Source organism: Macrobrachium nipponense, chromosome 16 (assembly GCF_015104395.2).
Source record: "Macrobrachium nipponense isolate FS-2020 chromosome 16, ASM1510439v2, whole genome shotgun sequence".
NCBI lineage: Eukaryota > Metazoa > Arthropoda > Malacostraca > Decapoda > Palaemonidae > Macrobrachium > Macrobrachium nipponense.
The window spans coordinates 58,789,655-58,817,045 of record NC_087209.1 but is presented as its reverse complement, the minus strand read 5'-3'; the positions used below and the strand labels follow the sequence as shown (position 1 = coordinate 58,817,045).

At 37.3% G+C, this 27,391-nt stretch overlaps 2 long non-coding RNA genes across 4 annotated transcripts in view; one reads left to right on the top strand and one right to left on the bottom strand.

The window, feature by feature from the left end:
- Nucleotides 1-26,919, bottom strand: part of LOC135195743 (uncharacterized) — a 27,218-nt gene extending 299 nt beyond the window's left edge. Inside the window, exons 1-5 of one of the 3 annotated variants that reach the window (XR_010310232.1) lie at nt 26,900-26,919; nt 26,145-26,227; nt 2,719-2,776; nt 1,369-1,525; nt 1-351 (exon numbers count right to left, since the gene is read on the bottom strand). The exon at nt 1-351 is cut by the window's left edge and continues 299 nt beyond it. This is a non-coding gene — a long non-coding RNA (uncharacterized LOC135195743). Of the gene's footprint in view, nt 352-1,368; nt 1,526-2,718; nt 2,777-5,396; nt 5,421-5,553; nt 5,630-26,144; nt 26,228-26,899 lie in introns of those variants that run through there. The other 2 variants (XR_010310231.1, XR_010310233.1) reach the window with 2 other exon arrangements.
- Nucleotides 25,258-27,391, top strand: part of LOC135195744 (uncharacterized) — a 37,630-nt gene continuing 35,496 nt past the window's right edge. Inside the window, exon 1 of the long non-coding RNA XR_010310234.1 lies at nt 25,258-25,630. This is a non-coding gene — a long non-coding RNA (uncharacterized LOC135195744). The remainder of the gene's footprint in view (nt 25,631-27,391) is intronic.

The window sequence follows — 27,391 nt, the reverse complement described above, 5'->3', positions numbered from 1 at the left end:
TTACAAAAATAAATCACCATAGGATTACCGTGAAAATATCCAAACAAAGAGATTAAATAGTTCTAATAAATATCTGTGACAATAACAACAGATGCTCTTGAAAAAAAAGAAATACATTTTTCTTTCATTAGCATATACATAAATTATCTCCGAGATTTAAACAACTTCAACAAAACAAAAACAAGAAGGTTTAAATATATTATCTGCCGTTTCAGTGTTAGTTTTGGAAGCCAGCGGAAATTCACGTGACAGCGTCCTCTTGCTGCGTTGGTAGTGGCCATGAATCCCGTTGGCAGCAACGAGGACCCCTGCCCTTCGCAGATCAGTTGGTTTAGGACCACACTTAACCCTCTGTAAAAATAAATAAATAAAATAAAATAAAAGAACGAGGTATGTGCATTAAACGAGGAGTTCCTGTTGGTCAAACTTTTAAATCCATTTAACATAATTTGTTACAAAAACTTCCTGGGAACCAAAGTAACTTCATCATTTCCCAATTACTTTTAAGAGTTTTACAACAATTCAAGAGAACTTTTCTGCATATAATTTAACCCTATAATTTAATATCGCTGTCATTCTAGGAAATGTGCAGTGGTCTACATATTTATATTTGGCCAAAACCAAAAATCACAAAAGTTGTCAGCTAAATATTTTTGCCCACAACCTCTATACGAGCTTTACCTTAATATGATCTGCACTGCTTTTAAACCAAATATATTTCTATACAAACATGATGCCTTTTCATCTTGACAACTTCCTCTGGACAATAGAATAAACCTTTCAAACCTGAATGCAAAAACCAGAAAGAAAAAGTAGAAAACAGTTCAGACGAAAGACAGGAGAATGCTCAAAGATGTGAAAGACAGGTAAGATAAAGAGGCAGAAGATATGGAACACAGTCAAGACAGGAAGACAAAAGAATGTTCAAAGAGCAGAACCATCAAGAATTTGGATAACAAGAGAAAAAAGTGAGAACCAATACTAGAGCAAAATTAACCAATGGAGCCAGGTAGAAATGATCAATTGAAGGAAGAATATAAACAAAGAAAGAAACTCACTCGAATCGCTCTGGTAACCATGAGACACTGAAGGAAGAATGTAAACAGAGAAAGAAACTCAGTTGGAAGGTTCTGATAACCATGAGACACTGAAGGAAGAATGTAAACAGAGAAAGAAACTCAGTTGGAAGGTTCTGGTTACCATGAGGTACTAAAGGAAGAATGTAAACAGAGAAAGAAACTCACTCGAATCGCTCTGGTAACCATGAGACACTGAAGGAAGAATGTAAACAGAGAAAGAAACTCACTCGGAAGGTTCTGGTAACCATAAGACACTAAAGGAAGAATGTAAACAGAGAAAGAAACTCACTCGAATAGCTCTGGTAACCATGGCTGCCGTATGAGTGTGTTTTGTAATGGGTGGCCCCGAAACGCCGCTCGCCAGGGAACCTTCTACGGTTCATGTTTAAGATCTGCCCGTCGACGAAAGCGAAGCTTACCACCATCACGAGGAGTATCACCCACAGCTGGAAAATTAATCATTACAAAGCTACTGATTATATCTGTTAGTCTGAGTAATTGGGTAAAATATTAGGGGGGAAAAGTTGGGGTATCCTGATGATGGTAGCTAGTGTTTGAAAGTTTATACTTTCGACTTGGGAGGCTCAACTTCCAGGTAGTACTTAGCCAAAGTTGTCATTTTCTATAGAACAATATATATACATATATATATATATATATATATATATATATATATATATATATATATATATATATGTGTGTGTGTGTGTGTGTGTGTGTGTGTGTGTGTGTAGTGTGTGTGTCTGTGTGTGTATGTATATATGTACGTACGTATGTATATATGTATGTATAGTCGGAAATTATCTTATTCTAAGACTACCGCTCTGTAAAATCACAAAAACCAGCCCCAGCAGCGAACAATAGGGCGACAATTACGTAATTCACCACACCAAGATCAGTGAGTTTAGAAACGGAATGCTTTAAACTGTACAAAATAACTTTTCACTAGATTACTGATAGATTGGTATTTTCTATTAATCATTCCTTGAATGATTGTTAGGGTGAACTGCTGTTACAGCTTGAAACTACCTCTGTTCGAAGGAACTTATTCACGACTTCTCAGACCCTTCTCATGTTTACAAAATGGGCTGCATTTTTCCTCAGTCTCTGTTTTGCTAATAGCTTTGTTAACTTAAATCTTTAAAGTGAATAGTAAGTAGAATCATACAGTGGACGGAGCAGTGAGGATGCGAAATAATCTGCTGTAAAAAACATTAGCACTAGCTGTTGCACTGGAATTAGGTGTCAACATTTTGTGTTTTTACGTCTTGTGGTTGGCTGATGGCCAATACGAGTGACTTTCGGGTGTGAATCGTTGAACAGTTGTGTCAATCTACGTCAGCTAAATCAATGATAACTTCAAACTTTTGCAAAAAGTCAAAAAAATACGATCATTTTCTGTCTAGAAAGCGTCGGCTTAGACCATGAGGCTGGGACTTGTTCATACGGTAAGCTGACTTATCCTGGTTAATTACAGGTACGTCATACCATTCCTAGTGTTATAGGATCATTTTTTATAAATAACGCCGATCCAATAATACGTTACAGTTTATTGCACTAAAAGAATTTTGTTAATTGTTGGTCTGCGGCATGTTTGTACCCAATCTTATAAACGGAAACAAGGTCATCAGATACTCACGACATTGAAGTTCATGATGGCGATTTTGAAGTCTTGGGTCCTTTGATGAGTAACGGTTCTGAAAGGAAAGAAATACGAGTAAGTCCATTTTTTATTTATTGTTTTGTTCACGGTCAATCAGCAATTAAGCGTCTTTATGAGGAATGGCAAATAAGACGCATAAACTTCTATAATTAGCCCGAGAGCTGCTTCATTACACAAATAACTGTTAGGTTAATACGCCTCTGTCAACACGTATGGGATAGCCATGTCAGGCAGGGTGAAAGTTCCGCTAGAAATACGCCACATGCGTAGATAAAACGCGCACGAAGTACGCCTACATTATGAAGTACTAGCTGGTCACTCTTGCGTTCAACATTTCTCTCCTGTCACAACGGAAGGAAGAGAAAGGTTCCGTTTTCTATCTCCCGTTTATGTGTGCTTGTGTGTGTATGTATAAATGTATACGTATCCGCCACAAACCAGTGGTTACTAGCATATCACTTGCTTCACCAACGAGAAGAACTGTCATGTGAGTGTGTGTCTTGCATATCAGCAGCAGAAAGCCAGCAGTCTTCTTTTTTAACAGAATAGTCTCCTATACAGTACTGGAGAAGCTATTAATATCCAGACACATACGGGTACCCAATACTCTCGAGAACCTTCTGACGAATATTAGTATTCGCGTGGATACCGGGTTTCTCCCCCGAATAAGAGACCGATGCCCTACTGAAAGGGGAGCGGGCCTAGGAGTCATTAACACCTGAATTTTGAAGGTATTCAAGTCACAGGTAAAGCGCCGTATACCCCATTTCGTTTCACTTTGTTCGCTTTTAAAAGGACAGACCCTCACAGGGACGATTCCCTCTCTGATGGGCCCTTGTACGTTTTCAAAATAAGGTGCTTCTTATATTTTATCATTGTCGTCTAGTGTTTTCCTCGTCAGTATCGTAGCTCCTGCAGAATAGGAGAGTCTTCAGTTCTATTTTTAAAATTCGCTTACATCTTGCATGGTCTTCACGTCAGGCGATATTTTATTGTAGAGTCTTGGTCCACAATGTACAAATGCTCTCTCGCCTGACCTACAATTTGTTTTAGATTCAAATAGCCTACACGCGGCACTTCCATGTGTGATTGTCACAATATTCATTTCAGGTCTAAAGAAACTTAAACAGCTTCTCAACAGATGTTGGTTTACCACACAGCAGGAGAGTACTCGACCCACTAATCTTAGACCCAGTGAGCATTACTTCAGCCCATTCGCAACAGCCCTTCGGCCCATAGCTGCACCCATTTCATTCCTTTTACTGCACCTTCGTTCATATTCTCTTTCTGTCATCTTACTTTCCTCAACCCTCTCCCAACGATTGTTTCATATTGCAACTGCTTTGAGGTTTTCTTCCTGTTACATCTTTCAAACGTTCTTTACTCTCAAGGTTTCTCCTTTCAGCGCTGAATGGCCTCATAGGACCCAGCACTTGGCGTTTGGCATAAAGTTTAGATTCCATGCCATTCCGCCAATTTTTTATATCATAACAAAGTTCCCTGAAGAGTAATTATAAGAATTAATTTATTCCCTCGTAGTACGGATAAAATGTTACTAACAATTTTGTGTTTCACAAAAGGACATCTTGAACGCAGCCAGTTTCACTCAAAGAAATAGGATTACTTCAGTGTCCCTTATACAGAATGAACCGAGTCATTATCCTTTTGCGTATTTGTGGGGATGCCAATGAACTTTATAAACGTGGTACCATTCTGGTGGAGAAAGTAAGTTGGGCAGGGAAACTCTGTTATGTGTTACGTACAACGTATTTGAGAAGTGTGAGAATCGAGGGAAAAGCTGTTTGTGGCTCACACGGACCCGGAAACCCGACAAAGACTTGACAGAGAGAAGATTTGGATGTTCTGCTCAATATTTGAGGTGGGAGGTAATCAATTTAGAGCATTAGAAGGTTTTATGAAGTACGCAGTGCTACGCAGATAGGAGGGTAACTGATTTTAGACCTAGCTTGTGTTTCAGAAATCATATAGTTTTCCTTCATGGAACCTGAGCGATTTTTATATTGGTTATTGGTGATTGTGAAGAGACACTGCATGAGCCTAGTGAAAGCGTTTGAAAGTTTTTTCGTCAGAAGAGAAAGGTTAAAAAGGACAGTGAAGGCTACGTGAGTAAATGGAAACTCGAAAGGTAGAGTGTGGAATATTTCTTAAGATGGGAGAGGTATGGAGGCATGGGCAGTGTATATAATGAGTGAATGTAGACTCAAAATTGTAAATCTTGGAAAACGGAGTTATAATAATGGAAATTATAGATCCCAGTCTCCTTTACAGAAGTATAGTTCTGATACTGAATGCGACGGAGATTCTGAAAAGGTGAGGAAGTAAGACATAAGATGGGAATAAAGCAAAACGGTTAGCATAGTGAATAATGTCTGGAATGTGTAAAACAGAGGACTATAGTTGGTGTAAAAGGAATTAAGAAAGCACTGGCTATAAAAGAAATATATATATATATATATATATAGATATATATATATATATATATATATATATATATATATATATATATATATCACATTTCAAACATGTCTTTAAAATATGAACCGTTTTATCTTAAGAAAGCATGCAAAACGTATGCGAAGATAAACTGAAGGCAGAAATGAAATTAAAAAATCAACTATTAGCCAAAAACACACCCTATCTCCACCTGGAAAATTACTTCAGAAACACAAGTTTCAAACGAAATCATTTTACTTCCACAGATCAGTTTTGTTTACTCTCAGCTGTACACAGTCACAACACACTGGCGTAACTCCTCTTCTTCTTTTTCGTCTCCTCCTGCTTTTTTCTTACCTTGACTATGTGATTTCTAGGCAGCAACTGTGTAGAGACTGGGCTGGACCCTTGATTTTATAGGTTTGGTCACTCACCAAGATGCCAAGTGGCGTTTTTTGTTTGTATACCATACAATATTTTACGTCCCTCGTTGACTTCCCAATAAGGCACAAGCCGGTGTCAACGAGCGTATTCCTAAATAGAACAGACTTGTGTCTCTGTGAATACGAGATGTGAAATTGACTTTGCAAGCGTTATTTTTGTGTCGAATAAGGAGGACCCTCCTTGCGTCAGACACTCGCTTTAGCATATAATTTTATGTCAAAATCGAGTCTGTTGTATCTGATTATGCGCCGTGATTTAATTTTAAACTTTTCGCATTTTCTGTGCTAAGATTCACACAGACACCACACACACACACACACACAGATCTATATATATTATATATATACCTATATATATATATATAATATATATATATATATATAATAATATATAAATATATATATATATATATATATATATATATATAGATATATATATATCACTAAAATAAATGGGATCAGTAGATTGATGTACGTAAAGCCGAGAAAAGGGGTTAAAAGGGGCAGCGGAGCTCTATCTGATCATTATCTGGTTTAGCTAAGTTTCAATATATGTCTGCTCTCAGTTCTTCATTGGGTTCAGTGGTATTCTCCAGTAACAACCTATCTTGGACGCCCTGTTACTGAATGGTGCCTTATCATTTTGTCTAATTTATGCTCTGTTCATTCACATATTTGTATTTGATCTCGTCTTTTATTTATTCATTTATTATTTTGTTATTTGTGCGTTTCCCTTGCCCTATTATTTCGACAGATATACATATATATAATTTTTTTTTTGCAAATCGAAGGCTCTACATCTAATAACATATCTTGACCTCATACCAGTTTTTGATTTATTTGATTAATCAGTAGTTAATTAATTAATTAATTTATTTATTTATTTTATTTATTTATCTCTCTGTCTTTTTCCTCGAAAGAACAAGTCCTTATTGCTTATCTAGGACACAGTCCTCCAAAATAAAGAACGAGAAAAAGAAACAAACAGCAATACAAATTCAATAAGACGACAATCAACCATCCTGAATACACCTCAGTTCCGAGAAATGATTGGGTTTTCCAATCAGGGTCCCAGGAACTGCACTTTCACTCAAACTTTGATTTCTCCTACGCATTATAGTACGACCTGTCACTAACCGCAGATGTGACTTCTGTCGCATCATCGTCGTCAAGGATTCCATGTAAACTTTTCCCTCCCGACCTAGAACGCAGCCTCATTGATGCAAGGCGCGCAAGCACGCGTGGAGATTCTCTTGCGAGGACTCTAGGATTCCAGGAGCGTATTTTTCTCGTCGGAAATTATTTAGTATGGGCGCGGGGAAATGACGGGACACGAGAGCATTCTGATTTTGTCTTTGATCCGACCTTTCGGTGTCAGTGAATATTTTGGGTCGTTTTCCTTGGCTCTCTCTGGTTATTTGTGATTTTGTCCAGTTATTTACCTGACAATTAAACATCTTTGTTCCATGTATTCGTTTACGTAAATGCGCGCGCGCGCGCGCGTGTGTGTGTATGTATACGTCCCTTCCCTTTACTTTCGGGTTGGTAGCACCCACCCTTCTCCTTTGCAGAGTGAACCACTGTAGTTCAGTGACTACTATGTACATTATTCACAGCTTAGGCTCACAATAGATTTTAAATGGAAGCACGGAGCCCCTCTCTCTCTCTCTCTCTCTCTCTCTCTCTCTCTCTCTCTCTCTCTCTCTCTATATATATATATATATATATATATATATATATATATATATTGCTACTTTCAAAATGCATATATCTCCTCTGTGTGACTGTATAAAATGTTATGTAGAATTGTGCAACATTTCTTAAGATTCCTAGTTAGCTTAGAGATAGGATGTTTTAAAATGTGTTCAGATTTTGCTTTACATTTTGTAAAAGTATATATATAACGTAGAATGTATAAAGAGAGAGATTTTCTTTGTCCATTTGAAACTACGATTGTTTCCCTATTATGTCAGCATTGTGAGATTAGAGGAACTGCGAGATCCGTTTGCTTTCCTAATCTGTCAACACATTTGATAAGCGAGCTCGAGACTTCATTTGTGTTTTGAGATTCTGTCATCACGTAAGATAAGGGCTTTTGCTTCGGTCGATCGAATCGAGTATGTGTCTTTTTTTAACAGAATCGTCTCATATGTGTATGTCTTTGCCGAGTGCCACGTGCAAATTACACATTTTGTATGTAAAGTTGCGTAAGATTTCGAAGCTTCTGGAAGCATTATTGCCAAAAACGTTTTTGTGTCATCCACTGTCCAGCTTCTTCTTTTTCGTCTCCTCCTGCTTTTTTCTTACCTTGACTATGTGATTTCTAGGCAGCAACTGTGTAGAGACTGGGCTGGACCCTTGATTTTATAGGTTTGGTCACTCACCAAGATGCCAAGTGGCGTTTTATTATACATACATATTTTACGCCCTCGTTGACTTCCCAATAAGGCACAAGCCGGTGTCAACGAGCGTATTCCTAAATAGAACAGACTTGTGTCTCTGTGAATACGAGATGTGAAATTGACTTTGCAAGCGTTATTTTTGTGTCGAATAAGGAGGACCCTCCTTGCGTCAGACACTCGCTTTAGCATATAATTTTATGTCAAAATCGAGTCTGTTGTATCTGATTATGCGCCGTGATTTAATTTTAAACTTTTCGCATTTTCTGTGCTAAGATTCACACAGACACACACACACACACAACAGATATATATATATATATATATATATATATATATATATATGTATATATATATATATATATATATACATATATATATATATATATATATATATATATCACTAAAATAAATGGATCAGTAGATTGATGTACGTAAAGCCGAGAAAAGGGGGTTCAGCTGGAGCTCTATCTGATCATTATCTGGTTTAGCTAAGTTTCAATATATGTCTGCTCTCAGTTCTTCATTGGGTTCAGTGGTATTCTCCAGTAACAACCTATCTTGGACACCCTGTTACTGAATGGTGCCTTATCATTTTGTCTAATTTATGCTCTGTTCATTCACATATTTGTATTTGATCTCGTCTTTTATTTATTCATTTATTATTTTGTTATTTGTGCGTTTCCCTTGCCCTATTATTTCGACAGATATACATATATATAATTTTTTTTTTGCAAATCGAAGGCTCTACATCTAATAACATATCTTGACCTCATACCAGTTTTGATTTATTGATTAATCAGTTAGTTAATTAATTAATTAATTTATTTATTTATTTATTTATTTATCTCTCTATCTTTTTTCTCGAAAGAACAAGTCCTTATTGCTTATCTAGGACACAGTCCTCCAAAATAAAGAACGAGAAAAAGAAACAAACAGCAATACAAATTCAATAAGACGACAATCAACCATCCTGAATAGGCACCTCAGTTCCGAGAAATGATTGGGTTTTTCCAATCAGGTCCCAGGAACTGCACTTTCACTCAAACTTTGATTTCTCCTACGCATTATAGTACGACCTGTCACTAACCGCAGATGTGACTTCTGTCGCATCATCGTCGTCAAGGATTCCATGTAAACTTTTCCCTCCCGACCTAGAACGCAGCCTCATTGATGCAAGGCGCGCAAGCACGCGTGGAGATTCTCTTGCGAGGACTCTAGGATTCCAGGAGCGTATTTTTCTCGTCGGAAATTATTTAGTATGGGCGCGGGGAAATGACGGGACACGAGAGCATTCTGATTTTGTCTTTTGATCCGACCTTTCGGTGTCAGTGAATATTTTGGGTCGTTTTCCTTGGCTCTCTCTGGTTATTTGTGATTTTGTCCAGTTATTTACTGACAATTAAACATCTTTGTTCCATGTATTCGTTTACGTAAATGCGCGCGCGCGCGCGCGTGTGTGTGTATGTATACGTCCCTTCCCTTTACTTTCGGGTGGTAGCACCCACCCTTCTCCTTTGCAGAGTGAACCACTGTAGTTCAGTGACTACTATGTACATTATTCACAGCTTAGGCTCACAATAGATTTTAAATGGAAGCACGGAGCCCCTCTCTCTCTCTCTCTCTCATCTCTCTCTCTCTTCTCTCATACTCTCTCTTCTCCTGTATATATTATATTTATCTATATATTATATATATATATATATATTATTGCTACTTTCAAAAACTGCATATATCTCCTCTGTGTGACTGTATAAAATGTTATGTAGAATTGTGCAACATTTCTTAAGATTCCTAGTTAGCTTAGAGATAGGATGTTTTAAAATGTGTTCAGATTTTGCTTTACATTTTGTAAAAGTATATATATAACGTAGAATGTATAAAGAGAGAGATTTTCTTTGTCCATTTGAAACTACGATTGTTTCCCTATTATGTCAGCATTGTGAGATTAGAGGAACTGCGAGATCCGTTTGCTTTCCTAATCTGTCAACACATTTGATAAGCGAGCTCGAGACTTCATTTGTGTTTTGAGATTCTGTCATCACGTAAGATAAGGGCTTTTGCTTGCTTTCGGTCGATCGAATCGAGTATGTATCTTTTTTTAAAACAGGAATCGTCTCATATGTGTATGTCTTTGCCGAGTGCCACGTGCAGATTACACATTTTGTATGTAAAGTTGCGTAAGATTTCGAAGCTTCTGGAAGCATTATTGCCAAAAACGTTTTTGTGTCATCCACTGTCCAGCTTCCGTAAGGAAGAGAATTTCATTTGGGCTTAGATTCTCAAAACGTTCACATCTCTCTCTCTCTCGCTCTCTCTCTCTCTCTCTCTCTCTCTCCATCGCATAGCACTTTTGATTTTTAAAGTATTGTAACGATTGCGTACTCATTGAATGGTCACTCATAACTTAAGAATTTTATATTAAATATTTCTTAGAGTTTGTTTAGTGTTAAATAGTGTTTTTTGTGGAATCTGAACAAACATTGTTTTGTAACGGCTCCTGGTTTTTGTGAAAGTGAATTTTTTTGAAGGAAGTGTGTTATATTTTTATTAGTTGCAACTGATATCTAAAAACTAATAACGGATAGGAACAGTGGTTAACTAATAACTAATAACAGATGGTTACGAAGGTTTGGTAAAAGCTGATGGTTACAATGTTTTGAGTGAAAAGATTTACACTTTTATACATTGCAAATTATTGTGTTTTGTGTTTGTTTCATTTTTGTGCAATTGTTCATTTTCTTGTTGAAGTGTGCCTTTTTATTTTGATATTGTCCACATTTTTCTGTATTTTCATTTGCATTCACAATTTAATTGACTTAGTTATTTTCATTGCTTAATCGGTTGCACATTTAATTAAATTTAACAATTGTGAATTAATTTGCATTTACTTAGAATTCTTTTCAAGTTTTATTATTGTTTAGCACTTGTGAATTAATTTCAAATTTTCAATTATTGCCTAACACTTTTGAATTTAATTGAATTAATTTTCTTGAGTTTTGTGATAAATTAATTTTAATTAATTTTACTTAATTTGATTCAAGAATTGATTAAACTTTACTTTGTTTTCAAGTAACAGTAATTTTCCCTAATATTGTGAATTTCACTTATAAATTTTGAGTTTCATAATAAATTTTTGTATTTAAAATTTTTATAAGTGTTTCTTTATTTTACACCAGTATATTTGCATTTAATTATGATTATATTTATGGTAGGTAGAAACTTAGAGTGATGATTAATCTGTTTTCCTTCAATTTACTATAAGTGACTTAGAACCAGGGAAGTACTTAGACTTCTGAAATCAGGGAAATACTTAGACTTTTAAAGTTGTTGATGGAGTGATGCCCCTTGATTAATTTAATTACTTAAAAGATTACCTCCGCAATACTGGTAAGGTGTTAAGGGATCACAGTTGCCTTTAGAGTATTCAGTCGTTTAATACCTGTGACGAGGGTTCAGGTGTCTGGCTTTTGTGAGGTAACAATTAATGAATGGTAACCAGATACTTGGCACTTCGTACACTATATATATATATATATATATATATATATATATATATATATATATATACATACATACATCATACATACCTACATATATACATACAACATACATATATATATATATATATATATATATATATCTATATATATATATATATTACCGTGATTCTAATTTCGGTACTTCTTAAAAGGATCTGGAGCTATGGTCGTGCGTCTAAGGCACTGGCTAACACCCCGTTTTCTCTCACTCCAACACTAACACCCCCCACTCTTTCCTTCTCTCTCTCTCCATCCCCCTCTCTCCACACAACATCTCTCTCTCTCATCAGCTCTCTCTCTTCTCTCTCTCTCTCTCTCTCTCTCTCTCCTCTCCATTACCCAGGGCAATTAAATCAGCCTGATGAACTTACAAAAATACATTTATTTAAGAGCAAAGCATTAACTAAATGACTCAGGTTCTTAACAAAAAGATTAAATAAAAGATTGCGTTTCATCCTTCTGCTTCCTCCCCCTATAAGGTACGGATTTTATGTTGATGACTTTTGGATTGGTTTTGGACATGATTTGGACTTGTTCATTAGATTTGATGGAGGGTGAGGATGGTTGGCATGCCACCTCACCTGTAGAACTCGAGTACCTAACGTGGTCGAGCGAGGGGAAAGTTTATATGTCAAACCCTGCTCTTAGTGCTGGGTCTGATCTCTATGGACATCATGACGCCTTAAGCACTGAGGGTGGGGTGTATATCTGGGTGGTACCCCTAGGGCAGCCCTGTATGGGATAACACTGTCCACTAAATGTGGCTCCATGGTGGGTGGGGGAGTACCTGGACGAATCATCAATTCTTCGTCTTATGGCGACATTATTTAGACCTTAGGCGAGGATAAGGAAAAGGAAAAAAACTGTTAATTCCTCCATTGTAACTTTGGAGCCTTTTTCAAATGAGCTCCTTGTTACAAACATTCTGCATGGGAAACCAGTCCCTTTAGATTGGAATTATGACACAATATTTAATGAATTTTGTAAATTTGGGAACATAAAAGAATTACGAAATAAACTTGGCAATAATTATGGTTTTTTTGAATTCTGGATAATTTTCAACAATGAATCGGAAGCTCACAGAGCCTTTAGAGAATTTAGGTCAGATTCTATGAGTGTTGGACTTGTAGAGGCAGAAGAGGTCCCTAGGTATCTTGACATTTATAAACCACCAAATGAAATAAAAGATCCTAATAGAATAAGTAAAATCTCCAGATCTCCAGACCCAGCTAAGTGGTTAATTATCACAACGCATGGTGAGAGAGGCAACCTCTTCAAGGTGAAAAGGTTGGTAAGCCATAAGATCGGCAATGTTGGGAGCCCAGAAGTAACTCACTTTGGGCATAATAGTTTTTTAGTTCATATCAAGACCAATGTTCAGTCGGTGATGCTCCTAAATTTGAAGCGTGATCCTGAGGGTATGGTAAAAGAGGTAAAACCTCACTATAATTTTAGTTATGCGAAGGGTGTTATCTTTAATGAAGATTTACATGAAATGGATGAGGAGGAAATTTTGGAAATGTGCCCAGATGCGGTTTGGAAGGTTTTTAAAGTGCCCAGCTCATTGATGCTTATTTTAACATTTATAAGTTCTTTCCTGCCATCTGAAATTATTCTTGACAGTGAAATCATGAAAGTTCGTCCTTATAGACCGAGAATACTCCAGTGCTTTAAATGTTTTGGTTTTGGACACTCCTCTAACGTTTGTACCAGAAATAAACTCTGTGAATCCTGTGGTCAGCCTGAGCACGAGGAATGTTCTGGACCGGTAATTTGCGTAAACTGTAAGGGTGAACTTCGAGCCCGTGATAAGAAATGTAGTGCATTCAAAAAAGAACAAGAGGCATTACTTAAATCTATTGCTGAACACATCAGTGTGGGACAGGCCAAGAAGCTGTTGGGCAGGAAAACCTATTCAGATGCCTTGAAGGCACAACAGTTGAATACCGCTTCTTCTGATGCCCCTTCTGGTGGGGCTCCCCGGTGCCCTTTCTGGTGGGGTTTTCCACACTCCCTCTGGTGGGGCACCCCGTGGCCCCTCTGTTGGGGCTTCCCGTGCTCCCCCTGGTGGGGCCTCCCATGCCCCCCTGGTGGGGCTTCTCATGCCCCCCCTGGTGGGGCCTCCCATGGCCACCCTGGTGGGGCTTCCCATGCCCCCCCTGGTGGGGTTTCCCATGTTGCAGAGACTCTGGTCAAGCCAGGGGACCCTGTTGGTTCAAGGGTTCAAGCCAGGTCTCAATATGATGACGACTTCTCTGTGTCAGGGACATTGCCTGACATTGAGCCCTCACCTGATCCTGACATTACAGTGCACAGTGGAGATGACGGTGAGGAGATGGAGGCCCTCTTTATTCGTCAGAAGAGGGCCCTTTCTCCCTCTTCGCCTCATTCTCGGTCACTCAGCCATCATAGGAAAAATAAAAACAAAACTGGAAGGGCAAGTGAAGGCCCACCATCTAAAAGATCTATAACACCTAGATCTAGATCAAGCAGTTCTGGTAAAACTGATAAGATATCTCTCACCAGGACACAGATTCCTAAATTGGTAGAAAATTTAAAGATCCCATCCTCTAAATAATGGCTCTCATGCAATGGAACATCCTAGGCTTTATACCAAATAGAGAGCAAGTTCGGGTTCTGTTTAAGGAACATAATCTATCTGCGATGTGTCTACAAGAGACAAAGTTGGGAGAGCACACTCCCAACGTGGGTATGAATTATTCATTTCATAGGCCTCCACCCCTGATAGGTGTACGTGCTCAGGGAGGCACAGGCATCATAGTCCGTAAGTGTGTTAATCACAGAGTTGTTCAATTGAACACTGTGTTGCAGGCTTGTGCAGTTCAAATTTTCAATTATAAATGGATCACAATTTGTTCTCTCTACCTTGATCCACCATTGGAAAATAGATTGCAGGATGCGCAGGGTAATCCCCGTCAGCTAGAATTAACCGATCTACAGACGTTGATAGACCAGCTTCTTAAACCCTTCATTCTGATGGGGGATTTTAATGCCAAACACACCCTCTGGGGAGAGCCAAACTGCGACCGGTGGAGTTTAATAATAGAACAGCTGCTTGACTTAAAATGACATCACTTTAATGAATGATGGTTCCCCTACAAGACATGATGTTTTTCATAATACTGACTCAGCCATTGACCTCACTATCTGCTCTTCGTCTTTGAGGTTAGATTACCAGTGGGTAGTAGACCAGAATGATCATGGCAGTGATCATTGGCCCATTCACTTAAAGTTTATGAAAAATATTCCATCTCCATGTTTACCAAAATGGAAGGTATGGGAGGCTGACTGGGGATTATTCAAAAAATCTACTGAAGTTGATCAAGATATAAAAGATTTTCAGAGCCTAACATGTGCTTATGACTATTTAATCAGTATATTGCTGTGTGGTGCCATGCTGTCTATTCCTCGAACTTCTGGTAAACCTCGGCGTCCTCTAGTACCTTGGTGGAGGGATGCATGCGCCTTGAGCTGAAAGATAACAACAACTTGCTACAAGAGATATCGTAGATTTCCTTGCTTGGTCAATAAAATTATCTATAAAAGAGCTCTTGCGAAGCAAAAGAAAACATTTAAGCAAGCAAAGAGGGAATCGTTTATCAGATATGTAAGTGAATTAAAATATGATTCCCCTATGTCATTAGTCTGGAACAGAATCCGAAAGCTGCAAGGGAAATTTTCTCCACCTCCCTTGCCTATATTGAAAATTGATGACTTCCTCATATCTGATTCTGGAGAAGTTGCAGAAACCTTTGGTAGGCATTTCTCCAATATATCTAGTGCCCTACATTACTCTCCTGTATTCAGGAATATCAGGGACGGTACCACGGTTGTTCCTGCTGTTAGTTTAAATTTAGAGTCGTATAATCTTCCTTTCACCATGAAAGAATTGGATCATGCAATCTCGTTATGGAGGAGTAATTTTAGTTTATATTTGACAACATCTCCAAAGGTTGTGTGAGAGAGAGAGAGAGAGAGAGACTGGTGGAAGAATGAATGGGAGTGGTTAGATGGCGGTCGGAAGCATGTCTGTTGTGGCACTCTGTAGGTAGTCAATGGAAGGCTGTTACGAGTGTTGTAAACAGTGAAGCGTCTGGTCAAGTCAGTGTTGGTTTTGGCAGCAGTTTTCCTTTGGTGTTTCGTTGTTTGGGTGTTATTTGATAGATTTTGGGGTTGTGAAGTTGTTGTGCGTGTGTCTGTCTGGTTGTGGTGAGGTTAAGAAGGTTGGTGGTGCATTTTCGGTGTCTGTTAGTGGTGGTTGGGGCAGGGTTGGTTTTGGCGGGTTGTTGTACTGCTGTAAGTCGTGTGGTTGTCGTGTTTTTTCAGTCGGTTGGTGTTCATCTGCATTTAGTCGTTGGGTTATTGAGTTTTTGTGGGGTTGTGGGTCCCGGGTGGTTGATTTGTGTTTGGTTGTCGGCGGTGGTTGTGTGTTGGCTAGCCTATAGCCTATATCCAGTGGACGACAGCACAGCCTAGTCCTAGGTATCAGAAGCCAGCGGTGAGTACCTGTTTGTGTTTTTTGTTCTGTATGTAGGTATTGGGGCAATTGTCCTGCTGTGTTTTTTAGTGTTAAGTGGAAAGTGTGATTGAGGGTGGGTTTGATAGCCAGACAGGTTAAGTTTATGTGGGGAGGTTACTTGTTTTTGTGATCCCGCCACATCGTTATCTTCCCCAACATCTTGGGAAGATGATATACTGTACTCAATGATTTTTAATCTGCCTAGAAGTACAAAACAATTTCTTTTAGACATTTTAAACAGTTTTTGGCTTTCAGGAACTTCACCAGAGTCTTGGAAGATATCGATTATTGTACCTGTTTTAAAACTTTTTAAAGATTCCTTCCTTCCTAAGAATTATAGGCCAATTGCTCTGACTAGTTGTGTTAGCAAGATTTATGAGAGGATAGTCAATGCTTGACTTGTGTGGTATTTGGATTCAAAGAATCTTTTATCTAATCGGCAGTTTGGCTTTAGGAAAAATAGAAGTACTTTTGACCCTTTGATGTTCCTTACTCGGGAGATACAGAATGCTTTTGCTGTGCAAAACCAGACTGTTGCAGTGTTCTTTGACCTAGAAAAAGCCTACGACACTACCTGGCGAGGGGGTATCCTTTTGCAACTTGTAGAGTTGGGTGTTGTGGGTAATTTGTTCCATTGTCTTAAAGATTTTTTGTCAGAACGTTACTTGAAAGTAAGAGTGGGCTCTTACATTTCTTCTGCTTACCCTCAAGAAGAAGGGTTACCTCAGGGAAGCGTCTTTAGTCCAACACTCTTTAATGTAGCTGTCAACGGCCTACTAGAACAAGTTCCTGTTGGGGTGCATGGTCTGGCCTTTGCTGATGATTATGCAATAATCTGTAGCAAGTCTACAGCTGTCGAAGCTTGTCAAAAGATCCAGACTGCTATTAATGCTTCAACATTATGGGCCAGTGCTAAAGGGTTCAAATTTTCACAAGAAAAAACCAAAGCTATACGATTTTGCCGATTAAGAAGAGTGGAAGAGATCCCTACACTGTTTTTAAATGATTCGATTTTACCTTATGAAGATAGCATTAAGTATCTAGGTGTTACATTGATAAGAAATTAACTTTTAATCAACATGTTAATGAAGTTGTATGTGACGTGAAGCTTCGTCTTAATATTCTAAAAGTTGTGTCTAATTTTAATTGGGGGGCAGATCGAATTACCCTTTTGAGGATGTACCAGGTTTTATGCCTGAGCAAAATTGAGTATGGTTGTCAAGTTTATGGTTGTGCATGCAAGACAACACTGCAGAAATTAGATGTTGTCCATAATTTGGCTTTACGTATTTGTACGGGAGCCTATAGAACTTCTCCAGTAGAAAGCCTATATGTTGAGTCAGGTTTTCCCCAACTATTTATCCGTAGGGAGGAATTAGGCTTGAGAGTCATATCAAGAGTACTTAGGTCAAAGCTAAACCCTAACTATAACAAAGCCGCTTGAAGTTCGACTAGCAAGCTCTGCCAGGGAGGTGGGATTACTACCCCCTGCAGTAGCTGAAATTTCGCTCTCAAAGTTTCCTCCTTGGAATAGGCCACGCTTAGAAATCTGCCCAATTAGGGACAGCAGGAGCAACAGTTCTGGTGATCAGTTGAGGGCAAGTTTCTTGGATCATGCTTTTGAACATGGTGATTCTCATCATATATATACTGATGGCTCGAAGAGTTCTGATGGTGTTTGTTGCTCTGTAGTGACTAGTGATAATATCATTAAAAAGAAGCTTCCATCTAATTCCTCTGTTTTTACAGCTGAACTGCTGGCAGTTTTGACTGCTCTTAAATGTATTTTTTATATTCTTCTAGTAACAAGGTTTTTACCATTTTTACCGACTCTTTGAGTGTTTTATCTTTTCTTACAAGCCTAGTCTCTTGCCACCCTTTAGTGCAAGAAGTACTAGATTCGTTTTATCTTTTAATTAATAGAAGAGGATTTTCTGTTAGGTTTTGTTGGGCTCCGTCCCATGTTGGAATTGTTGGGAATGAGCGAGCCGACGCTGCTGCTAAGGCTGCAACTAGGCTTAGGCACATTTCCAACATGGGCGTCCCTGTTTCCGATTCTAAAAGTACCATTTGATTTTATTGTAGAGACCAGTGGCAGGCCCACTGGTCTACTTTAGATAATAATCTTAAATTAAAGTCGATTAGGCCTTATGTTCATCCTTGGCCTCATAGCCGGATGGATAGAAGGTCTGAGATAGTTTTAGCTAGATTACGTATTGGCCACACTAAATATACTCACGGGTATCTAATGACGAGTGGAGCGGATAGGCAGGTTCCTCGCTGTTCCACCTGTCATGTGGATTTGACTGTGGTGCATATTTTGGTGGAGTGCCCTCATTTTGAAAACAAACGTAGATCTTGTTTGCTGGCAAATAAGACTCTTGCCGATATTTTAGGTGAAGGTGCTCAGGCAGAGCAAATTATGACATTTTAAAAAAATATTGGTCTTTTTTATGAAATGTAATTTTCTCTTAATTGTTTTAGGTTTCTTGTTTGGTTTTTATGAATGAATGATTTGTATGTTAGATCGGTTGTGTGTATGTTTGTTTGTGCGACAGTGACTTTTTTTATTCTTAAGATATATATGCGCTGAATGGCCCCTCGGCTCCGGCGCTTGGCTATGGGCCAAAAATTTTATAATCTAATCTAATCTAAATAAAAGATTGAACTCAGATAGCCCACTCCATATTTCTACTACAATAACCAACATTGTCTTAGTCACAAAACTAGGCATAGTCATAGTACAGTAACACCATGAAACATTAGTTAAGTTCCTATATCAATTAAGTCACCATATTCAGTTCCCCTTTCTCAGAATCGCCTGTTAGAAGACAGGAGAACACCTCGATAAGCACAAGATTATAAATTAAAATCAAAAGATCATATGAAATAGAACATCTTTGAAATAAATATTCAAAATACAATCAAGCCACACTTTTGGCCAAAGAATACGTATGCTTACCCTTTAAACACAGTATTCACACACACTTTACAAAAAGTACTGTTCGGAGAAACCATCTTGGCTCTGCCGACTCTGTAGCAATCTCTCATCTTGGTTACCTTACTTTCTCGTTATGTAGGGAAAAAGTTCGCACGAACGCATGAACTCACACAAATTGTTCACGCCCAAATAACTGCCTATAACCAGTTTCAGAAGGCACCTCTGCCACCGCTTATAGCGACAGGACATGGCACTGATCTCGACATCACGCCACCCAATAAGATACATCAGCATTTCCTAAGCTTGTCACTTCGGGCACTGTGTGTCTCCATGGGAAGTTAAAATGATGACTCCCTACATTCTAAGAAAGGTACAGCATCTCACCTTACAACGGTGTCTTAAACATATAGTCTTAATACATCCCTCTTTTTATATAACATATATATAGTATATATATATATATATATATATATATATTATATATATATATATATATATTAATATTTAAAATTTCAATTTTTTCTTCTATGTTCCTACGCGCTTTGCGTATCACGAGTCCACAATACCTGGACCAAGAAATAGAATACATAAAAAAGATAGGAAACGATCTCTGCTACCCACCTCATTTAATTGATTTATGTTATCAAAAAGCTCATAAAAAGTTTTATAATGTTGCTATTAATGAAAAAGAAATGCCTAAAAATGTACTTAGCTTACCTTATTTTCGTGGATTTGAAACCATAAAATCAATATTTAAATCGTTTAATGTTAATGTAGTGTTCTCTTATAACAATACCATTAAAGATATGCTAATTAAGAATAGTCCCGTAACAAATAACAACATCATTTACGAAATTCCTTGTAAGGATTGCCCATCGTTTTACGTAAAAATTTATGTGTTCGGATTAAGCAGCATATGTATTCAGTTAGAACAGCCCAGACTTCAAATGCACTGTTTATCCATCGGAGTGAAAAATCTCATTGTATTAATTGGGGTGATACCTCGGTAATTGCTAGATCTAATGATTATGTTTCAAGAAATTTACTGGAATCGGCAATTATACAAATCACTAATAAAAACAACCTAAATCTTAGTCTGGGAATGTACCATTTGGACCCATATATTTGTAAGATGTTTATGAAGGACCTCAAAATAAATGAACAACTAATAAATTAGTCCCACATGTATATAGGTTATTATTTCTCTCCTCTCTCTCTCCTCTCCTCTCTCTCTCTCTCTCGTCTCTCTCTTCTCTCTGGTTCTGATATTCTCTCCCTCTTACTCTTGCTCGATATATATATATTTATATTTTCTTTCGTCTTTTCATTAATAATAATTTTTGTTGGGAAAATTTGTGTAAAAATTCATGATATTAAATTGTTTATGCTCCCGTGTTGTTTTCAAAATGTACTGTTTTCTGGAAGAATCACTTGTTTACTGCGGGTATCCTTCAAGGTGTGGCTAGCCTATGGCGACTCCTCCTCTCTGTAGAGTGAAAATCGCCCTTATGGCTAATCTGGTAGTGTCAGTTTGTATATTAAGCCTTCTTTTGACTATGGTGTTCTTTGTAAAATCAGTTTGCCTCAGTAAAGGGTCCGAATAGGACCGAAAGTACTTGGCTATCTCGCTTTTTCATTTTTTCCTTCGTGGCAAAAAAACCTTTATATATATAGAATAATATCTATATATATATATATATGATATATATTATATATATATATATATAAATGAACAAAGTTACAGCCACGAAGAAAAACTGAAACACTGGAGATGGTAAGTAATTTCGTCTTATTACCAAGCCATGGTCACAGCAGCTAATGATACACAGAAACAATGCTTATATATATGGTGGGCACAAGTCATAAGGGAATTCAAAAAGGTCGGGAGGTCATAGAACGGTCAACAGATATATTTATATTAAACAATTTTAAAAAAGGTTTACTGCTTCAAATCCATTAAAATGGGGCAAGCAAAGGGTGTCTGAGGGCTCTTTTTTCCGATTTTTTCTTATATATTAACGTAAAAAACATTCGTATAAAAATAGCCCCCGAAAAGATAGCAATACATATTGTATACAAAATTCTATGTATGTATTGTGATTTATTTTACTGAGGTCAGACCAGTCAAGAATGAAGCATCAGATTAATACAACACAAATACTCAGTAAGAACAGGTCAGACAAATAATGCTTTATTTTTGCACTTAAGTGAAAAGTCCCACAGAACACACTGGACGCCAAGCTAAATATTGCCACGTTGTAACGAAACTTTTTCAGGGAACTTGTTAGAATATGTTTTAATTCAGTTAACCTGGATGAATAATTTCAATGTAAGTCAAGGATTGTTTTCTTTTGACCCGGTCATAAAACATTAGTTCCAGAAGGAATTGAAAGATAGAATAAAGAGGATTACCAAAGAGTAGATTTCGGTTTTTATCTGTTGACCGTTCTGTGACCTCCCGACCTTTTTGTATTCCCTTATGACTTGTACCCATCATTTATATTGGCCCCCTTGCTTCTGTGTATCTATAATTGCTGTGACCATGTCTTGGTAATAAGACGAAAGTACTTAGCATCTCCTGTGTTTCAATTTTTCTTCGTGGCTGTAACTTTGCTCATATAAGCATCACGTTATTTTTCTTCGTGATTTAAAATATGTGTGTGTGTGCATAACTTTAAGATTTTGAAATGATCGAGTGAATTAACCTTAGTTTCATGAGACTCCCTAAACCTATGAAACAGCCACAAAACATTGAAAAACATTTACGCACTTGTGGTTAAATATCACAGAACAAGAAGCACAGTCACGCGTAAATAATTTACTTGTGATTACACCGTATGACCAAGCAATAGATTGAAAGTAAAAACTTGTCTGAAAAACCACAATAAAAAAAAACAAATGGGAAGCAACGCCCACCTCCTTTGACCTTGGCTCATACCTTTTGCAAATATTTCTAGCAGTGTGCAAAGCGGTTCAATTTGTTAATCAACACGAAAGGTAAAAAAGGGAAAAATAATGAAATAGAAGTACCATAATATACCAGTAATTAAATATTGCAATAAAATATAAATCTGAAGGTTTTACAGGAATGAACTGATGGCCGTGCAGAAATTAGCTTAGTGCTTCCAGACATCCCCACAGTAGCTCACCTTAATTAGATATCGTGTGAGTAAACGAACTGGCTCTTTTATTGTCAGATCTACCGATAGATTTCTAGATTTGATGCATACATGCCAAGCGGTGGGGCAACTAAGATTTTCAATAATAGCCAAGAGCGATTCAACATGTAAACCTTACGCTAACTACACTAGTGATGCAGCGTCAGAAATGGGAAAATTTTAGCGGGAAATATAACACAACGTAGGATAAACAAAAACAAAAACAAAGTAGTCATTCAATATGGAATCTCGATAGATTGTGACCAGGGACAAAATCACCAAATTTTGTTATGCTTTGGGATGTCGAACTTTGCAAATCAAAGTCATTCTTATCTATTGCAAGAATGAACAAAGATTACTAACTACAAATGGCTTTGTTTGTGTGTTTGAATGTATGTATACATGCATGTATATATGTATTTATATATACATATATATGTATGTATGTATGTATATTGTATATACATTAAAAAGCAATATATGATTCTAGAAAGAATCATTAATACCAATTACCATAACTATAAAAAAAACTTGATATCTGTAATCATAGGAAAATTATATTGAATAACACTGACTTCAAGTGAACGTCAACAGGTAAAAATATATTAAAAATTTAGTCAGAACTGAGAGTGAAAACCAGTTGTCTGAATTTACATTTTATTTAGATTTACATTGGATTTCCTTTATCTTTACTGAACAAAGAGAGAATTAGTGCCCTAAAACTTCAAAAGTGACTATACGTTATTAACCCTCCGATTAAGTTACTTAATGTTAAATCAACTTAAACTACAACTGTTAGTTTACGTCGATATGCTTGGTTCACGCACAAAAGAAAAAGCTAATCAGCACAAACATTCCCTTGTTATATTTTCGATACAAAAATAAATCACCATAGGATGCCCTTGAATGGTTGTGCTTATCGTGTAAATGTCCAAACAAGGAGAATAAATAGTTTTAATAAATATCTGTGACAATGACAGCAAATCCTCTTGAAAAAGATAACGTTTTTTCATTGGCATATACATAGATTATCTCTTGGGAGTTTAAATAGCGCCAACAAAACAAAAACAAGAGGGTTTAGATATGATATCTGCCGTTTCAGCGTTAGTTTGGAAGCCAGCGAAAGTTGACGTGACGGCGTCCTCTTGAAACGTTGGAAGTGGCCAGGAATCCCGTTGGCAGTAACGAGAACGGTTGCCCTTCACTGATCGGATGGTCTAGGTCCACACTTAACTTTGTCCTGTAAGAAACCGAGGCATCAGCATTTTAACGAGGAGTTCCTGTTGCCTAAACTTCCAAATCCATTTAACATAACTTGTTACAAAACCTTCCTGAGAACCAAAGTAACTTCACCATTTTCTAATTATTTTTAAGAGTTTTACAATAATTTTACAATAATTCAAGAGACTTTTCCTGAGTAGAATTTAACCTATAAGTTAATACCTTCGTCATTCTAAGGAATGTGCACTGGTCTACATATTTATATTTGGCCAAAACCAAAAATTCACAAAAGTTGTCAGCTGAAATCTTTGCCCCAAGCCCTGTGCGAGTTTTAGGCTTAAATAATCTGCACTTCTTTTAACCCAAATATATTTCTATACAAATATGATACCTTTTCATACTGACAACTTCCTTTGGACAGTGAAATAGACTTCAAACTTGAAAGCAAAAACCAGAAGGTTTTAAAAAGTCGAAGACAGTTAAGATGAAAGACGGAAGATATGTAACACAGTCAAGACAGAAAGACAGAAGAATGTCCAAAGAGCAGAACCATCAAGAATTTGGATAACAAGAGAAAGGGGGAAAGTGAGAACTAATACTACAGCAAAATTTAAAAATACAGGTAGGTAGAAATGAGACACTGAAGGAATAATGTAAACGAGAGAAAGAAACCCACTCGGGAGATTCTGGTAACCATAAGAAAAGGAAGGAAGAATGTAAACGAGAGGAAGAAACTCACTGGGGAGGTCCTGGTAACCATGGCTGCCGAATGTGTGCATTTTGTAGCGGGTGGCACCGAAACGCCGCTCGCCAGGGAACTTTCTACGGTCCATGTTGAGGATCTGGGCATCGACGGAAACGAAGCTGACCACCATCACGAGGAGTATCACCCACAGCTGCAGAATCAATCATTTCAAAGCTACTGACCATATTTGGTAAAATATTCAACGGGGAAAGGTTGGGGTATCCTGACAATGGTAGCTACCATTTGAAAGTTTATTCAAATAACTTGGGAAGTTTAACTTTCAGGTACTTAGCCAAAGTTATCTTTTTCTATAAAACAATATATATATATATATATATATATATATATATATATATATATATATATATATATATTGTGTGTGTGTGTGTGTGTGTGTGTGCGTGTGTGTGTGTCTGTATATATATATATATATATATATATATATATATATATATATATATATATATATATATGACTGGTAAAAATGTAGAAGAGGGAGACAGCAGTCTCTGAAATATAGTACTTTTCTCTCTATATTTTGGTGTTTTATGGGCTCCTTTTATTAGATATGTATATATATATATATATATATATATATATATATATATATATATATATATATATATATATATATATATATATATATATAGTATATATATATATATATATATATATATGTATGTGTGTAGAGAGAGAGAGAGAGACCACAAACACGACACAAACCTAAAATCACAACTCTTATCAATTTAAAACCTTATTTAAAGTATACCTTTACAGTTTAGAGAATTAACAATAAACAGTAGAAAGCCACCAGTTGGTAACTGGTTTCTTTCGTTGATCTTGGCTGCGGTATATAAAAAAAAATTGTCTAGGCCTACTGATCGGTAAAGTCACAGAAAACGTCCCCAGCACCGAACAATAGGGTGATAGTTACGTAATTCACTACACCAAGATTAGCGAGTGGGTCTAGAAATGGGATGCTTTAAACTGTTTAAGATATATCAGGTAGTAACTTTAAACTATGATACAAGACTCGATCAAATGTAAACTATCATTGAGTTACTGATAAATTGGTATTTTTTATTAAAGCTATTTTGTGATGACGACGCTGTTTCCTGAATTGTTAGTTTAACTGGTGTAACATCTTGAAACTACCTCTGTTCGAAGGAACTTATTCACGACCTCTCAGACCCTTCTAATGTTTACAAAATGGACTGCATTTTCCGCAATCTATCTTTACCTAATAGCTTTGTAAATGTAAATCTTTGAAGTGGACTGTAAGTAGAATCATACAGTGGACGGAGCAGTGAGGACGCGAAATATTCTGCTGTCAACATCAGCTGTTACACTGGAATTAGGTGTCAACATTTTGTTTTTACGCCTTGTGGTTGGCTGACAAGAAAACGTCGGCTTAGACCATGAGGCTCGGACTTGTTCATAGTACGGTAAGCTGACTTATCCTCAATTTGTTATTTTTAAGAACCCTTTTAGTTAATTACAGGTACGTCGTACCATTCGTAGTTTTATAGGATAATTAATCATATAGCGCCGATGAAATAATACGTTACAGTTTATTGCACTAAAAGAGTCCTATTAATTGTTGGTCTGCGGCGTGTTTGTACACAATCTTATAAACAAGAAACAAGGTCATCAGATACTCACGACTTTGAAGTTCATGATGGCGATTTTGAAGTCTTGGGGCCTTTGATGAGTAACGGTTCTGAAAGGAAAGAAATACGAGTGAGATCATTTTTCATTTATTGTTTTGCTTCATTTTCAGTCAGAGTTATTAAGCGTCTTTAAGAGTAGTGGCAAATAAGAAGCATAAACTTCTATAATTAGCAGGAGAGCGGCTTCATTACACGATTAACTATTACGTTAATACGCCGCAATAGACACGTGTGAAATAGGATTGTCAGGGAAGGTGAAAGTTCCGCTAGAAATACGCCACATGCTTACGCAGCATGTGTCCGTAAAACACACGCGAAGTACGCCTATAGATTATGAAGTAGCTGGTCACCCTTGCGTTCAAGATTTCTCTCCTGTCAAAACGGAAGGCAAGAGATAGGTTCAGTTCTCTCTCGAGGAAGCTTGCAGAAGTACTACAGGTGAATGAAAGGAATGACAGCAGAGAAACTGTAAGAATACATAAGCACATAAACATATCTGAGGACACACGGAGAGGTAATTGGTACCACCATTCTGACTGAGAGAGTTATAGGCAGGGAAACTGGCTGTTATCTGTTACGTACGACGTATGTGAGAAGTTTGAGAGTCGACGGAAAGAATTGCATGTAGGTTAAGGAGATCATTCTGAAAAGGTGTGGAAGTAAGACATATATACGATGGCAATAAGGCAAAACGGTTAGCATAGTGAATAATATTTGGAATGTCTAGGACAGGGGACGATAGTTGGTGAAAGAGGAATTAAGAAAGAACTGGCTACAAAAGAGTGTCTTTAAGGTATGAACCGTTTTATCTCTTAGGAAATCCTGCAAAACATATGCGAGGATAAACTGATCGCATAAATGAAATTAAAAAATAAACTATTCGCCAAAAACACACACTATCCCCACCTGGAAAATTACTTCAGATAACACGTTTCAAACAAAATCATTTTACTTCCACAGATCAGTTTTGTTTACTCTCAGCCCTATACACAGTCACAACACACTGGCGTAACTCCTCGTCTTCTTCTTTTGTTTTTCTCTTACCTTGACTTTGTGATTTCTAGGCAGGAACTGTATTGATCAGGGCTGGACCATTGATTTTATAGCATTGGCCAATCATCAGATGCCAAGTGGCTTTTTATTATATAATAATGTACAGATATTTTACGCCTGCGAAGACTTCCCGATGAGGCCCACGCCGGTGTTAACGAGCGTATTCCTAAATGGAACAGACTTATCTCTGTGAATACGAGATGAGGAATTTTAATTTTACAAGCGTTGGTTTTGTTTCGAATAAGGAGGACTCGCCTTGAGTCAGACACCCACTTTAGCATGTAGTAATTTTATGTCGAAATTGAGTCTGATGTGAGTCTCTGATTACACGCTGTGATTTAATTTTACACTTGTCGCGAGAAAACGCCACAGGGAGGATAAGTTGTTTTATAAGGATGTACTGTGCGTGCAGAGAGCAAGGTTAATGAGCAGGAAGATCTCAGAATAAAAGATGCAAATGGAGAGAAGAGGTGCTCTCTGAGA